Here is a 15,619-nt window from a genome sequence, read left to right as displayed (position 1 = left end):
ACCCTGCTGTGCATTAGTTCTCCAGAACTTATTCTTCTTATAATTGAAATTTTGTACATTTTAAACATCTCCACCCATTTCCCCTATACCCAAGCCACTGGCAAACACTAGTCTACTCTCTGTTTCTATGAGTTCAGTTTTATTAATATACCAAATATAAGTTAGATCATACAGAATTTGTCTTTCTCTGTTATTTATTTCACTTACATAATGAGCTCAAGTTCCATAGTTCCATCCGTTTGCTGCAAAGGGCAGAATTACCTCCTTCATAGTAGAATATTATCTTTATACATCCATCTGTCAATGGATGTTGATTGTTTCCATATCTTGGCTATTATAAATAATGTTGCAATGAACATGAGAGTACAGATATCTCCTTGAAACAATTATTTTATTTCCTTCAATTTATAACCAGAAATGGGATTGCCAGATCATATGGTAGTTCTACTTTTAATTTTTTGAGGAATTTTCATATTATTTTCCATAGTGACTGTACAAATTTACATTTCTACCAACAGTACACAAGGGTTCCCTTTTTTCCACATCCTCATCAGCACTTGTAATTTCTAGTTATTTTGACAATAGCCATTCTAACAGATTTGAGGCCATATCTATAGTAGTCCTTTTTTTTATTTTGAGTTCCTCAATTATGTCTTTCTTTTTAAATTGGGGTATAGCTGCTTTACAATGTTGTGTTAATTTCTGCCCTACAATGAAGTGAATCAGCTATTTGCAAATGAAGCAACTGACAAAGGATTAAACTTCTAAATATACAAACAGCTCATGCAGCTCAGTATCTACTGTAATCTTGATTTGCATTTCCCTGATGATTAGTGAGGTTGGTTGTTTGTATATTTTCTCAGGATAAATGTCTATTCAGGTCCTTTGCCCATTTTATAATTGGGTTATTTGTTTTGTGATATTGTATGGGTTCCTTATACATTTTGGATCATAACTCCTTATCAGCTATATGATTTGCAAATATCTTCTCTCATTCTGTAGGCTACCTTCCCATTTTGTTGATTATTTTCTTTTGCTCTGCAGAAGCTTTTAGTTTGATGTAGTAGTCCCACTTAATAATTTTTGTTTGTGTTGCTTGTGCTTTTGGTATCATTTCAAATTCTCCTTGCCAAGACCAATGTCAAAGAGCAAAAGTTGTCCCTATATTTTTGTCTAGGAGTTTTACAGTTTTAGGTATTATTTTTGTCTTTAATCCATTTCAAGTTAATTGTTTTGAATGGTGTAGTGTTTGGAGTTCACCTTCTTTCTTTTGCATGTGCATATCCATTTTTCCAGTCCCATTTATTGAAGAGACTATCTTTCCCATCGGGTACTGTTGGCTATCTTGTTATATATTATTTGACTGTATCTGCATGGATTCATTTCTGGGATCTCAATTCTATTCTTTTTGACTATGTGTCTATTTTTATGCCAGTACCATACAGTTTTGATTACTGTAGCTGTGTAATATATTTTGAAGTGAAGAAGTGTGATGTCTCTAGCTTTGTTCTTCTTTCTCAGGATTACTTCTGCTATTTGGGTTCTTTTGTGTTTCCATAAGAATTTAGAGATTGTTTTGTCTATTTCTGTAAAAAAAAAAAAAGCAAAAAAAAAAAGGCCTAGTCTATAGATCTTTCACCTCCTTGGTTAAATTTATTCCTAAATATTTTATGTTTTTTTGTATCTACTGGGAGTTGGATTGTTTTCTTTATTTCTTTTTCAGATAGTTTGTTGTTACCATATAGTGTTAGCATTTGTTGTTGATTTTGTATTCTACAAATTTACTGAATTTTATCTTCCTAACAGACTTAACAGTTCATTTTGACAGAGAAAGACCTTCATCAGTCAGCTCAGTCTGGGGTACTGGGCTGGACAGCTTGTAGAATATCCCCAATATTTGAGCTCCACAAAGTTCCTAGTGAGCTATCTGAAGTGAGACGCTAGTGAACCTCCTAGTGAGAGCCTGAAGGGCTGGGGAAGCTGGATATCCACCTTGATTTCTATTTTTCCCACCGAATTAGCCATAAAACAAAGAGGGTTCTCTCAATTTGGTCCTGGGCTGGCCAGAGGGAGGGGCAGTGTTGTAATAGTGGAACTGCTTCTCTTACCCTATGAATGCAGTCCTTCTCAGTCTCTGTTGTCCCAGATCCTGGGATTATCACAGTGGTGTCTTGTCTATGCATAGTTGCTAGATGATCTTATGAAGGAAACTGAAGTCAGGAAATAACTGTACTGCCATCTTGATGACATCACTCTCCACAATGAATCTAATTTTTATGTGTTGACTTAAATCCTGCTAAATTGCTGAATTCCTTTATTAGTCTTAACAATTTCTTTGTGGAATTTTTTTTCTACAAATAAGATATCATCTGCAAAGAGATAATATTATTTTTTCCCTCCCAATTTGTAGCAGAAGCAGACATCCTTGCCTTTTTCCTGATCTTAGAGGAAAAGATTTTAGTCTTTCACCATTGAGTATGATGTTAGCTGTGGGTTTTTCATGTATGGTTTTTATTATGTTGACATAGTTTTCTTTTATTTTTAGTTCATTGAGTGTTTTCATCATGAAAATGTGTTGAATTTTGCCAAATGATTTTTGTGCATCAATTGAGTTGATCATATGTCTGTTTTCTTCATTTCGCAATGTGGTGTATTATGTTGATTGATTTTGGTATGTTGAACCATCTTTGCATTTCAGGAATAAATCCCACTTGGTCATAGTTTAAAATCGCTTTAATATCCACTGAATTCAGTTTGGTAGAATTTTGTTGAGGACTCTTGCATCAATGTTTACCAAGGATATTGGTCTGTAGTTTTTGTTTTGTTTTATTTTGTTTTTTTCCTTCTAGTGTCTTTGGCTGGCTTTAGTATCAAGAAAATGTCTTCAAAGAATGAGTTAGGAAGTGTTCTCTTTAATTTTTTGGAAAAAAAATAGTTTAAGAAGGATTATGTTATTTCTTCTTTAAATGTTTGTTAGAATTCATAACTAAAGCCATCAGGCTCATGTGTTTTTCTTTTGGGAGAGTGTTTTATTACTGTGTAGTGTGAGTCCTGACAGTTTTTAATTTTTTTTTTTCCTATTTTGTAAAGCAAGTGCCTGATTTAACCTTTCATTTTAGAGGCATTTGCTTCAAAGATGGCTACCTCAGATAAACACATTGCCAGTCACAGGACTAGATAAAGAGCCACGCCACTTCCTCTCACTAAGGCTCCTTTGTTTTAGCGATCTTGGTTCATTTCAACATCTAAACATTTGGGCTGCTTGTTTCTTTTATGTTTTTGTTTTGTTTTGTTTTTTCCTCTTTTCATGCTTTAAATTCCCACTCTTAAGTGGTAAATTCCCCAATAATTAGTGAGCACCTGAATCCCTAGGCTCCACCCTTGACCCTAACAAATGTAGAACCCCCAGCCTATGTTTTTTTCTCTCTCTCTACTTACAACCTCACTGTGTGACCCAGATGTACTGTGTAATTTCTAGGTCTTATAAGTAATAACTCTCTATTTTTTCAAAGATTCCAGATGGTTATTGCTATAGGTCATTTTCCAATCATCATAAGAACCACAAGGGTCAACAACAACACTGTTTATTAATAGGATGAGACTTGCACAAAACATAATTCTTCAATGTCCTTACTAGTTATAGATAAATTCAGATTTTTTATTTCTTCTTGATTTAATCTTAGTCTGTTTTGTGTTTCTATGAATTTGGTCATTTCATCTTTCTTATGCAATTTGTTGGCATACAATCATTCATAGTCCTCTCTTATAATCCTTTTTATTTCTGTAGAATCAGTAGTAATGTCCCCACTTTTATTTATAATTTTAGTAATTTGAGTGTTCTCTCTTCTTTCTTAATCCATCTGGTTAAAGGTTTATCAATTATTTTGACCTTTTCAAAAAATCAACTTTAGGTTTCATTAATTTTCTCTGTATTTTTTCTATTTCTATTTCATTTATCTCTGCTCTAATCTGTATTATTTCTTTTCACTAATAGTTTTTGGTTTAGTTTTTTTTTTTTTCTAGTTACTTACATTTTAAAATTAGGCTGTTTCAGATCCTTCTTATTTTTTAACTTAAGCCTTTATAGCTATAAATTTCCTCATTAGCACTGCTTTTTCTGTATTCCATAAGTTTTGGTATGCTGTTTTCATTTTCATGCATCTCTAAGTATTTTCTAATTTCCCTTGTGATTTCTTCCTTGATCCATTTATTGTTTAAGAGTGTATTTTTTTTTTCACAAATTTGTGACTTTTTGGTTCTGATATTGATTTCTAACTTCACATAGTGATTGGAGAAGATACTTTATAAGATATAATGTCTTTAATTTTATTGAAAACTAAATTGTACCTTAACATATGGTTGATCCTGGAAAATGTACAATATCCACTTGAGAAAAATGTGTATATTCTATAGTTGTTGCATAGAGGGTTCTGTACATGTTTGTTAAATATGGTTGGTTTATTATATTAAGTTTTCTATTTCCTTACTTATCTTCTGTCTGGTTGTTCTACTCATTATTTAGAGCTGGGTATTGAAGTCTTTTACTATTTTTGTAGAACTATCTATTTCTCCCTTCAATTCTGTCAATTTTTGATTCATATAATTTAATGATCTGTTATTAGGTGTGTAAATGCTTTGATTGTAATATCTTCTTGCTATATTGAAACTTTTATTAATATATTATGTATTTCTTTGTCTTTTATAACTTTTTTTTTCATTTATAGACTCTTGTCTAACATTGGTATTGCAATGCTTGCTCTCTTTTGTTATTATTTCCATGAAATATCTTTTTTCATCCTTGTTTGTGAAGAGTCACTTCTCTGTTGTTTTCAGGAGTCTCCTTTTGTATTTGTCTTTTGAAAGTTTTATTATACTCTGTTTTAGTGTCGGTCTCCTTGAGTTCATGATACTTGGAATTTATTGAGCTTTGCAGATATCTAATTCACATCTTTCATTAAATTTGGAAAGTTTTCACCCATTATTTCATTAAATATTTTTGTGCCCCTTTCTCTCTCTCTTCTGGGACTCCTGCAATGCATCTGTTGATATTTTTGATGTTTTTTCACAAGACCCTTAATCTCTAGTCACTTTTCTTTAATCTCTTTTCTTTCTGTTCCTCAGATTTGATCATTTTTAGCCTTGTATTCTAGTTCGCTAATTCTTCTTCCTGCTCAAATCTGCTTTTGTACACTTCCAGTGAATTTTTCATTTCATTTGTTATACTTTTGAGTCCCAGAATTTCTTTTTGGTTTCCTTTTAGGTTTTCTATTTATTTATTAATATTTTTATTTTGTTCATACATTGTTTTCATGACTTTCTCCACACCTTTCTCTAAATCTTTAAGCATCTGTAAGACAGTCATTTTAAAGTTTTTGTGAGGTAGCTCCATCATCAAGTCTTTTTAAGGGAATATTTCTATTGATTTATTTTCCTTTCAATTGGCCATACTTTCCTGTCTCCTTTCTGCTTTGGGGCTTTGCTGTTCTTGTTGTTGTTGTTAAAAATTGGATATTTGAATCTAATAATGTGGTAACTCTGGAAATCAGATTCTCTTCCTTCCAGGGTGTTTTGTTTGTTTCCTTTGTATTGTTTTTGCCTTTTTGACTGTTGCAGTCTATCTCTGGGCCAAGGATAAGTCTAAGATGTAAAATTAAGGTCTTAACAGGTATTTTTTGAGCTTTTCCTTTCTTTGGGCAAGCATGGTAACTTTCTAATTTCCCATATATATGTAGTTGATTTTGAATGTCTTAGTCTTTAATGTCTGACTCCCAAAAGGGAAAACCGAAGGGGAAGGAAATAAGGATATCAGAGTTGTAAAGCTTCTAGAAGTTACTTCAGCTGAAGAGGTGGGATATTGTGACAATGGGAGAAAGTGTAACAATGATTGCTGCCAGCCTCTTTGTACCTCTGAGAATCAGAAGCAGCAATTAGTGAGCAGGATGCAGCTGTCTGATATTTGGAGAACAGGGTCACTTTTGTCCACACTGTCCCTCACAAGCTGTGTGCAAGCTGCTCCAGAATACATGTACACACTGCCATAGGACTGGGAGTGGGAGATGGGTAGTTGTTTCTATGCCAAAAGTTTAAATTGACCAAGGTTAAGCACAATTTACTGTCACATCTTCCCCCTTTGAAGTTGCAAGCCTTCCACAGTTTCTAGAGTTACAAAATTGTTATATCAGACAGATTCTGCTGGTTCAATTGTAAGTGAGGAGTCAGATCTCCATGCTTTATACTTTGTATCTTCTCAGAATCCTCTTTATTTGTCTTTTACACTCTGTTCTGTATTACTCATCCCTTTTCAGCCTGTTATTATTTGGGAATGTACTGTATTTACAGATCTTCTACAGTACTTAATATGTGTTTGCATATTCAGAAGAAAGTAATCATGTATACTGACATTATCAATAGTAATGACTTCAACAATTATTACCTAAGGAAAAGAGAGCTTAAAAGAGTAATAGGGTGTTATTTATACGTGATTAGGTTTCTAAACCGCTTCATTTTGGGCTTAAATTTCTGCCAGTTTTGAGTGATAATTATGATTATAATAGGCCATATTGACTCAGAGTCTTTATAGGTTGCTTATGTACTGCCAAAAATAAATGCTCTTGATAATATAAAAATATAATATGACCTTCATACCATAAAAGAAAAATGATATTGAAAGTATGTTCTTTGCTAGTAAGGAAATGTATTTTGCGCTTAAAATATTTAATTATCAGCAACTTGAATGTTGTCTATTGCTAATATTTTATTTCACAGATTCAGGTTTTTATTTCCTTATGTGTATAATTTATATCATTTTTAAAATTTATCAATAGTGTGTTTAATACTTAGGAAAAATCATTACCAGTTTATGTAATTCTAATTAATCTCCCAATTGAGGCAAATGGAATAATAATGGGTATTTGAAGGTAAATACAAAGAGAAGGACATTTAGAGGGAAAAATGCAGCTGTGTAGGCTTGATTGACCCAAGATGTGGTCCATTTTTTTTCTAGGAGTAACAGCATGTATCATTCATCAGTTCTCCCTGCTTTAGTTACAATCCAGCATCATAAGCTAATTAGATGGTTAATTTCAATTGGCAGGACTGTGGCAAGGCATACCCTTTATTCATATTTGTTTAATGGAAGATAGCTTTAATGATTTCCTGGAATATTAGGCTGCATGAGAATGTCACCAGTCTGTCATCTCTATACATCTCTGAGCATCTCAAGGTCTTTTATAATTAAAATCATATGACTTTGTAAATTGTGTAAGTTACTTTAGTTATGTCAAAGCTCATTGAATAATGAGCACTTCCTCCTTGCTAAATTTGCAAGGTGCTTTTGACCAATTAAGTCCTAACCCCACCACTCCATATTTATGCTCATGCACAGAACATTGCTCATATTCTCTACAAGTGTGCTATTTTTCTCCTAGCAATAATTCTTCCCTACTCTCTCACTATAGAAATTGAAATGCACATGCTCTTTGGTTTAAACAGTCTTTTAATCTCCACCAAGCATTCTTTGTTAGTTTTGTTTTTCTCCGTCTCCCCATGTAAGCAAAGTAATTTTGTTGCTTGTGAGAAAGCAATGATTATTTTATCTCAGACATAAACACATTGCTCAGCAGTAGGCCCATGACTTCTATATAGTGCAAGTGGAATATGCAATATTCTTGCTAAAATACATTTATTCATGATACAGCTCAGACTAAGAGAAACAGACAAAATTAAATATTTGAATATAATAGCATTGTCCCTCAACACAAAAGACTAAGGAGGAGAGATTTTTGGTTATGAATGCCACAATATTATCCCAACATATGGTGATAAATTGTTGTGTAGTATTGTAAAGGTTTTGTCAGTAGTCACACTGTTACCTAGGATAATTTCCTTGAATTCAAACTCTCTATTATATGAAGAAATAAAAATGATTAATGATTTTGTATTCAGTTAGCTCTATTTAAGTGGCCCAAACAAACCCCAACACTTCCTCTTTTTAGTGGTTTCCTCTCCAGGAATGGCACAATAGAAGGAGAGAAGAATCACAGACTTTGCATGCTGCCAGCCCAAGGAACAGGGGATAAATGGATATAGCAATTAACAATGAATAACTCTCCTCACAGAATCATTCCCAGAGAAATGATCACACTTTAATCTGGCAGACACCTCTAACCCCTTAGACACAAACACACACACAAAACACACACACATCATCGCTTCTGGTTTGCTTGGTAAAGCAAGTAACAGAGATACAGGCAAAGATGGCAGGGTAGAAAGACCCTGAGCTCACCTCCTCTCATGGGCACACCAAAATTACAACTATTTACAGAACAACTATCAATGAAAAAGACCAAAACATACCCTCTAAAAAAATCTTTTACAACTAAAGATACAAAGAAGTAACCAGAATATGATGGGTAGGAAGGACAGAGTCACAATATAGTCAGGTCCCATATCCCTGGGAAGATGATCCATAAATAGGAGAATGATTACAATTGCAGAGTTTCACTCAAAGTAATGAGGGGACTGAGCCCCTTGAAAGGCTCCCCAGCTAAGGGGTCCCACACCTGGAAGATGAGTTCTCAGAGCATTTGGTTTTTTTTGTGTGTGTGAATTTTATTTTCTTTATTTTTTTATACAGCAGGTTCTTATTAGTCATCAATTTTATACATATCAATGTATACATTTTAATCCCAATCGCCCAATTCATCACACCACCATCCCCACAACCCCACAGCTTTCGCCCCTTGGTGTCCATACCTTTTTTCTCTACATCTATTTCTCAACTTCTGCCCTGCAAACCGGTTCATCTGTACCATTTTTCTAGGTTCCACATACATCTGTTAATATACAATATTTGTTTTTCTCTTTCTGACTTACTTCACTCTGTATGACACTCTCTAGATCCATCCACGTCTCAACAAATTACACAATTTCGTTCATTTTTATGGCTGAGTAATATTCCATTGTATATATGTGCCACATCTTCTTTACCCATTCATCTGTCAATGGGTATTTAGGTTGCTTCCATGACCTGGCTATTGTAAATAGTGCTGCAATGAACATTGGGGTGCATGTGTCTTTTTGAATTATGGTTTTCTCTGAGTATATGCCCAGGAATGGGATTGCTGGATCATATGGTAATTCTATTTTTAGCTTTCTAAGGAACCTCCATACTGTTCTCCATAGTGGCTGTATCAATTTACATTCCCACCAACAGTGCAAGAGGATTCCCTTTTCTCCACACCCTCTCCAGCATTTGTTGTTTGTAGATTTTCTGATGATACCCTTTCTAACTGGTGTGAGATGATACCTCATTGTGGTTTTGATTTGCATTTCTCTAATAATTAGTGATGTTGAGCAGCTTTTCATGTGCTTCTTGGCCATCTGTATGTCTTCTTTGGAGAAATGTCCATTTAGGTCTTCTGTCCCGTTTTGAATTGGGTTGTTTGTTTGTTTGTTTTTTTAATATTGGGCTGCATGAGCTGTTTATATTTTTTGGAGATTAATGTTTTGGCTGTTGATTTGTTTGCAAATATTTTCTCTCATTCTAAGTATTGTCTTTTCATCTTGTTTCTGGTTTCCTTTGCTGTGCAAAAGATTTTAAGTTTCATTAGGTCCCATATGTTTATTTTTGTTTTTATTTCCATTACTCCAGCAGATGGATCAAGAAAGGTCTTGCTGTGATTTATGTCAAAGAGTGTTCTTCCTATGTTTTCCTTTAAGAGTTTTATAGTGTCTGGTATTACATTTAGGTCTCTAATCCATTTTGAGTTTATTTTTGTGTATGGTGTTAGGGAGTGTTCTAATTTCATTCTTTTACATGTAGCAGTCCAGTTCTCCCAGCACCACTTATTGAAGAGACTGTATTTTCTCCATTGCTTATCCTTGCCTCCTTTTTCATAGATAAGTTAACCATACGTGTGTGGGTTTATCTCTAGGCTTTCTTTGCTGTTGCATCATCTATATTTCTGTGTTTGGGTCAGTACCATATAGTCTTAATTGCTGTATCTTTGTAGTATAGTCTGAAGTCCAGGAGCCTGATTCCTCCAGCTCCATTTTTTTCCCCTCAAGACCGCTTTGGCTATTTGGGGTCTCTTGTGTCTCCATACAAATTTTAAGTTATTTTGTTCTAGTTATGTAAAAAATGCCATTGGTATTTTGATAAGGATTGCATTGAATCTGTAGATTGTTTTGGATAGTATAGTCATTTTCACAATGTTGATTCTTCCAATCCAAGAACATGATATATCGCTCCGTCTGTTTGTTTCACCTTTATTTCCTTTCACCAATGTCTTATAGTTTTCTGCATACAGGTCTTCTGTCTACCTAGGTAGATTTATTCCTAGGTATTTTATTATTTTTGTTGAAATGGTAAATGGGAGTGTTTCCTTAATTTCTCTTTCATATTTTTCATCATTAGTGTATAGGAATGCAAGAGATTTCTGTGCATTAATTTTGTATCCTGCAACTTTACCAAATTCATTGATTAGCTCTAGCAGTTTTCTGGTAACATCTTTAGCATTCTCTATGTATAGCATCATGTCATCTGCAAACAGTGACAGTTTTACTTCTTCTTTTCCAATTTGTATTCCTTTTACTTCTTTTTCTTCTCTGATTGCCATGGCTAGGACTTCCAAAACTATGTTGAATAATAGTGGTGAGAGTGGACATCCTTGTCTTGCTCCTGATCTTAGAGGAAATTCTTTCAGTTTTTCACCATTGAGAATGATGTTTGCTCTGGGTTTGTTATATATGGCCTTTATTATGTTGAGGTAGGTTCCCTCTAAGTCCACTTTCTGGAGAGTTTTTATCATAAATGGGTGTTGAATTTTGTCAAAAGCTTTTTCTGCATCTATTAAGATAATCATATAGTTTTTATTCTTCAATTTGTTAATATGGTGTATCACATTGACTGCTTAGTGTATATTTAAATATCCTTGCATCCCTGGGATAAATCCCACTTGATCGTGTTGTATGATCTTTTTAATGTGTTGTTGGATTATATTTGCTAGTATTTTGCTGAGGACTTTTACATCTATATTCATCAGTGATATTGGTCTGTAATTTTCTTTTACTGTAGTATCTTTGTCTGGTTTTGGCATCAAGGTGATGGTGGCCTCATAGAATGAGTTTGGGAGTATTCCTTCCTCTGTAAATTTTTGGAAGAGTTTGAGAAGGATGGGTGTTAGTTCTCTAAACGTTTGATAGAAGTCACCTGTGAAGCCATCTGGTCCTGGACTTTTGTTTGTTGGAAGATTTTTAATCACAGTTTCAATTTCATTACTTGTGATTCGTCTGTTCATATTTTCTGTTTCTTCCTGGTTCCATCTTGGAAGGTTATACCTTTGTAAGAATTTGTCCATTTCTTCCAGGCTGTCCATTTTATTGCCATAGAGTTGCTTGTAGTAGTCTCTTAGGATGTTTTGTATTTCTCTGGTATCTGTTGTAACTTCTCCTTTTGCATTTCTAAGTTTATTGATTTGAGTCCTCTCCCTCTTTTTCTTGATGAATCTGGCTAATGGTTTATCAATTTTGTTTATCTTCTCAAAGAACGAGCTTTTAGTATCATTGATCTTTGCTATTGTTTCCTTTGTTTCTATTTCATTTATGTCTGCTCTGATCTTTATGATTTCTTTCCTTCTGCTAACTTTGAGTTTTGTTTGTTCTTCTTTCTCTAGTTCCTTTAAGTGTAAGGATAGATTGTTTATTTGAGATTTTTCTTCTTTCTTGAGGTAGGCTTGTTTAGCTATAAACTTCCCTCTTACAACTGCTTTTGCTGCATCCCATAGGTTTTGGATCATCATGTTTTCATTGTCATTTGTCTCTAGGTATTTTTTGATTTCCTCTTTGATTTATTCAGTGATCTCTTGGTTATTTAGTAACGTATTGTTTAGCCTCCAGGTGTTTGTGTTTTTTATGTTTCTTTCCCTGTAATTCATTTCTAATCTCATAGCACTGTGGTTAGAAAAGATGCTTGATATGATTTCAATTTTCTTAAATTTACTGAGGCTTGATTTGTGACCCAAGACGTGGTCTATTTTGGAGAATATTCCATGAGCACTTGAGAAGAAAGTGTAATCTGCTGTTTTTGGATGGAATGTCCTATAAATATCAATTAAATATATCTAGTCTATTCTGTCATTTAAAGCTTCTGTTTCCTTATTTATTTTCATTTTGTATGATCTGTCCATTGGTGTAAGTGAGGGGTTAAGCTTCCTCACTATTATTGTGCTACCTTCAATTTCCTCTTTTATAACTTTTAGCAGTTGCCTTATGTATTGAGGTGCTCCTATGTTTGGAGCATATATATTTATAATTGTTATATCTTCTTCTTGGATTGATCCCTTGATCATTGTATAGTGTCGTTCCTTGTCTCTTGTAACATTCTTTATTTTAAAGTCTGTTTTATCTGATATGAGTATTGCTACTCCAGCTTTCTTTTGATTTCCATTTGCATGGAATATCTTTTCCATCCCCTCACTTTCAGTCCATACGTGTCCCTAGGTCTGAAGTGGGTATCTTGTAGATAGCATATATATGGGTCTTGTTTTTGTATCCATTCAGCAAGCCTGTGTCTTTTGGTTGGAACATTTAATCCATTCATGTTTAAGGTAATTATCAATAGGTATGTTCCTATGATCATTTTCTTAATTGTTTTGTATTTGTTTTTGTAGGTTCTTTTCTTCTCTTGTGTTTCCCACTTCAAGAAGTTACTTTAGCGTTTGTTGTAGAGCTGGTTTGGTGTTGCTGAATTCTCTTAGCTTTTGCTTGTCTGAAAAGCTTTTGATTTCTCCATCGAATCTGAATGAGATCCTTGCTGGGTAGAGTAATCTTGGTTGTATGTTCCTTTTCATCACTTTAAGTATATCGTGCCACTCTCTTCTGGCTTGTAGAGTTTCTGCTGAGAAATCCGCTGTTAACCTTATGGGAGTTCCCTTATATCTTATTTGTTTTTTTTCCCTTGCTGCTTTCAATAATTTTTCTTTGTCTTTAATTTTTGCCAATTTGATTACTATGTGTCTCAGCATGTTTCTCCTTGGGTTTATGCTGTAAGGTTCTCTCTGTGCTTCCTGGACTTGGGTGGCTATTTCCTTTCCCATGTTAGGGAAGTTTATGACTATAATCTCTTTAAATATTTTCTTGGATCCTTTCTCTCTCCTCCTTCTGAGACCCTTATAATGCAAATGTTGTTACATTTAATGTTGCCCCAGAAATCTCTTAGGGTGTCTTCATTTCTTTTCATTCTTTTTTCTTTATTCTGTGCTGCAGCAGTGAATTCCACCATTCTGTCTTCCAGGTCACTTATCCGTTCTTCTGCCTCAATTATTCTGCTATTGATTCCTTCTAGTGTGGTTTTTCTTTTCAGTTTTTATATTGTTCATCTCTGTTTATTTGTTCTTTAATTCTTCTAGGTCTTTGTTAAACATTTCTTGCATCTTCTTGATATTTACCTCCATTATTTTTCCGAGGTCATGGATCACCTTCACTATCATTCTGAATTCTTTTTCTGGAGGGTTACATATCTCCACTTCATTTAGTTGTTTTTCTGGGGTTTAATATTGTTCCTTCATCTGATACATAGTCCTCTGCCTTTAATTTTGTCTATCTTTCTGTGAATTTGGTTTTTGTTCCACAGGCTACAGGATTGTAGTTCTTCTTGCTTCTGCTGTTTGCCCTCTGGTGGATGTGGCTATCTAAGAGGCTTGTGCAATCTTCCTGATGGGAGGGTCTGGTGGTGGGTAGAGCTGACTGTTGCTCTGGTAGGCAGAGCTCAGTAAAACTTTAATCCACTTGAATGCTGATGGCTGGGACTGGGTTCCCTCCCTGTTGGTTGTTTGGCCTGAGGTAACCCAACACTCGAGCCTACCTGGGCTCTTTGGTGAGACTAATGACAGACCCTTGGTGGGCTCATGCCAAGGAGTACTTCCCAGAACTTCTGCTGACAGTGTCCTTGTTCCCATGGTGAGACACAGCCATGCTCCACCTCTGCAGTAGGCCATCCAACACTAGCCGGTAGATCTGGTTCAGTCTCCCCTGGAGTCACTGCTCCTTCTCCTGTGTCCTGATGCACACACTACTTTGTGTGTGCCCTCAAAGAGTGGAGTCTCTGTTTCCCCCTGTCCTGTTGAAGTCCTGCAATCAAATGTCACTAACCTTCAAAGTCTGATTCTCTAGGTTTTCCTCCTTCTGTAGCCAGACCACCAGGTTGGGAAGCCTTACATGGGACTCAGAACCTTCACTCTAGTGGATGCACTTTTGTGGTATAAGTGTCCTCCAGTCTGTGAGTCGCCCACCCAGCAGTTATGGCATTTGATTTTACTGTGATTGCACCCCTCCTACCATCTCATTGTGCCTTCTCCTTTGTCTTTGGATGTGGGGTATCTATTTTGGTAAGTTCCAGTGTCTTCCTTTCAATGATTGTCCAGCAGCTAGTTGTGATTCTGGTGTTCTCACAAGAGGGAGTGAGAGCATGTACTTCTACTCCACCATCTTGGTTCAGTAGTCTCCAAGCATTTGGCTTTGAAGGCCAGTCAGACTTACTTTCAGGAGTCTCAGAGGGCTGGAGAAAATAGAAACTTTACTCTTAGAGGGTGCACAAAATATCTCACATGCTCACATGTTCAGAGGCAGTAATTTGAAAGGGTCCTGGGTCAGACCTACCTGCTGGAGTGTCTCCTATGGAGACAGGAAGTAACCACACTTCAACCTGAGGATGAAGACGCTAGTGATAACCATTTCTGGAGGGATCAATCTATCATGTAGAAATTGATTCTAGCAAGAACCATTTTAAAATCCTCCTTATGGTTTATTAGCCTTAAGACACTGACCTGTCCTGAAATAAAAGTCTATAGGTGTCAGTGCTGGGGTGTCTCAGGCCAAGTGAGTATCTGGGCAGAGACACAGCCCCATCTACACACAGACAGGCAGCCTTAATAGTTCCTGAGCCCACAGGAACTATTAAGAATAGGAACATACATATCAATAATTACATCAAATGTAAATGGATTAAATGCTCCCACCAAAAGACACAGACTGGCTGAATGGTTACAAGCCTGGGGAACCAGGCTTCCCATCAGAGGATCCAGCTCCACACAGCAGTGTCTAGGCACTAACCTGGGAATCTGAAGACCCTGCAGTCAAATACCCTGGGACCCAGCTCCATCCACCAGTTAGCCTGCTCTAGCCTCAGGAGAAACCTCACTGACTAAGAGGCAGACACCACCTGCAAGATAACAGCAGCTCTGTAGGTTGAAAACTGCCCACACACTGGTAGGTCAGATACTACCTTGGTAACAGCTAGTTTCTGACCTCACTCACTAGCAGTCCAACACAAGCTTTGGGACCCCACAGCCAACTGTGTCAGGAACCAGCCCCACCAATGAGTGATCGAACATCAACTCTGAGACCCCTGGGCCATGAAACCATATCCCAAGAACTGACTCTGGCCACGAGTGGGCTGGCACTATCCCCAGGACCTAATTTTTCCAGCCAGTGTGTGGGCCAGAGCCCCAGGGTCCCCTGGACCCAGATTCTGCCCAGCAATGGGCCAGCACTAGCCACAGATACCCCCAAGATTCCCCAGTCATCTGCCCCATGACCCAACCCCACCAACCAGCAGCTG

The 15,619-nt window shown here is 36.0% G+C and overlaps 1 pseudogene; it reads right to left on the bottom strand.

Annotated features, from left to right (window-relative positions):
• LOC132526534 (RNA-binding protein EWS-like) overlaps positions 1 to 15,160 on the bottom strand; it is an 84,946-nt pseudogene extending 69,786 nt beyond the window's left edge.
• Positions 15,161 to 15,619: the final 459 nt, after the last annotated feature.

This window comes from Lagenorhynchus albirostris, chromosome 9, assembly GCF_949774975.1.
Source record: "Lagenorhynchus albirostris chromosome 9, mLagAlb1.1, whole genome shotgun sequence".
NCBI classification, from domain to species: Eukaryota; Metazoa; Chordata; class Mammalia; order Artiodactyla; family Delphinidae; genus Lagenorhynchus; species Lagenorhynchus albirostris.
This window is presented reverse-complemented; position numbering and strand designations above follow the sequence as displayed.